This window comes from Lutra lutra, chromosome 15 (genome assembly GCF_902655055.1).
Source record: "Lutra lutra chromosome 15, mLutLut1.2, whole genome shotgun sequence".
NCBI classification, from domain to species: Eukaryota; Metazoa; Chordata; class Mammalia; order Carnivora; family Mustelidae; genus Lutra; species Lutra lutra.
Window position 1 is genome coordinate 20902779 of NC_062292.1, and position 2396 is coordinate 20905174.

Below are 2396 nucleotides of genomic sequence, written 5' to 3' on the forward strand. Positions count from 1 at the left end.
TGTACCAGAATTTTCTATGGGATTGCCTTTGGTGAAGTTACATTTAAACTTTTATATATGTATTTCCTTTACTAAAGACAAATCACCAAGTGGCTGAAAGCCATGGCACTGAGGTCATCCTGATGATATTGGATCCTGGCTCTTCCTGTTGCCAGTTTTAGAACACCATTGGGTAAATGAATCTTGCTTAGCCTTGCTATAAATTATAGGATATAATCTGTGTAAAAACAACACTGTGTCATTCTAAGTCTCATATAAATATATAAGGTATTGCAATTAATATGCCACTTCTTAGGAAATATTTTTACTTGGCAAATCTTATTCTCTGGCCTACATGATCTAAAACTCTCCTTCCATTTAAATTGCATGAAGTAGGTTGAAGGAAGTTTGCAGTTTGGGGATTTCAAATACACAGTTTATTCACATTTTAGCATATGTGCTGCTGAAGCGAGCACGTTTATTCACATTTTAAAGTTAACAGTTTTATCTCCTCTTCAGAGCTAGTAAAGGATCTTTGGGCTAGAAGAGGGGTTGGTCCTTTCTGAGTGGGGAAAGGAGGGTGGCCGCAAAGAAAGGGATTATACTGCTGTAGATGACAAGGCGTTATAGACAAACGTAGACACTTTTTTTTTTAAGATGTTCAGTCTTTGTAACCTCTCATGGGCTTTGTGAATTTCTCTATCGAGACTAAAACTGTGAGATGTTCACTTGCAACCTACACTGTAGCTTTAAGGCTGAACTACTGGTTAAGAAACTGCTCCTGTGGGGCACCTGGGTGGCTCAGAGGGTTAAGCCTCTGCCTTCGGCTCAGGTCATGATCTCAGGGTCTTGGGATCGAGCCCCGCATCTGGCTCTCTGCTCAGCGGGGAGCCTGCTTCCTCCTCTCTGCCTGTCTCTCTGCCTACTTGTGATCTCTGTCTGTCAAATAAATAAATAAAATCTTAAAAAAAAAAAAAGAAAAAAGAAACTTCCTGTAAATGGCCTGGATTTGCTATGTTGCTCTCTTTCAAGCCAGAGTAGAGACACTGATCAGGAAACAGAAGCATTTCTTTTTCTTTCTTTCTTTCTTTCTTTTTTTTTTTTTTAAGATTTTATTTATCAGAGAGGGAGAGTATGTGCACAAACAGGTGGAGCAGCAGAGGGAGAGGGAGAAGCAGGCTCCCCACTGAGCAGGGAGCCAGACGCAGGGCTCGATCCCAGGACCCTGGGACCATGACCTGAGCCGAAGGCAGATGCTTAACCAACTGAGCCACCCAGGCGCCCCAAACAGTAGTACTTTGAGAACTGGAATGAGAATTTTGGGAAGGTTTGGATGAATGAGTATCCTAAATTCCTGCTTCAAGGAGCCTCACTTAAAATGGAAGAAACCCCTTGGATGTCTGTTGCTTTGGCAGGTGACCTCTAACCTCACTTTAAGGAGTTTCCTTGGAAAAAGCAGTTCATTTGCTGCCTCTTTACAGTCCTTTGCCTGCAGGATATAGTCAGATTCCTGCATGTCCTTGGAACAAGTACGAAGTGTGATCTGAAAAAATGCTGTTTTGATCTAATATACTAATGACATGTGGAATATGCCTGTGTAAATAAGTTATGTTGGGTCTTGTAGGAACCTAATTTTAATTGGGTTAAATTATCGGTTTGAATACACTTGTACCAGAAATTTTGGTTCAGTTTGTCAGCTTGAACAGCAGGATGTTACTGTTTACTTGGTTGAAAGAAAAACTCAGCACTGGCCCATCTAAATTGGAGGTAAGATGTTAGAAATTCTTTAATCTGGGGCGCCTGGGTGGCTCAGTGGGTTAAGCCGCTGCCTTCGGCTCAGGTCATGATCCCAGGTCCTGGGTTCGAGCCCCGCATCGGGCTTTCTGCTCAGCAGGGAGCCTGCTTCCTCCTCTCTCTCTGCCTGCCTCTCTGCCTACTTGTGATTTCTCTCTGTCAAATAAATAAATAAAATCTTTAAAAAAAAAAATTCTTTAATCTAATGTAGAGAAAGGAAATCAAAGGTTTACAGGATTGTTGGGGAGGATGTATTACATTATAGTTATCTCCTTACCTATTGTCTCACTGTATGTCTTAGGAGAGCCTGGTCAACTCTTTACACAGGCACTGGGAAATGTGGTGAACAGAGCTTCCTTGAAAAGCTTTATAGTATGTCGATTGGCCAGGGATGCCTGTGGAAGAGGCTTCTGTGGAAATGGACCTCATTCACTGGGCATTGCCCAGGCAGCACTCTGTCAGAAACCCAGTTCCCTTACCTGCTAGGCCAGAAAGGTGGACATAATTTTAGTTACTATAATAGGCAGTAAAAGACTGACCAGATGATCAGTATAGTCTGACAGTGATTTTTTTTTGGCTTTGGCTAATTGATCATGTGAGCCAAAGGGCCAGAGTGGTCCTAT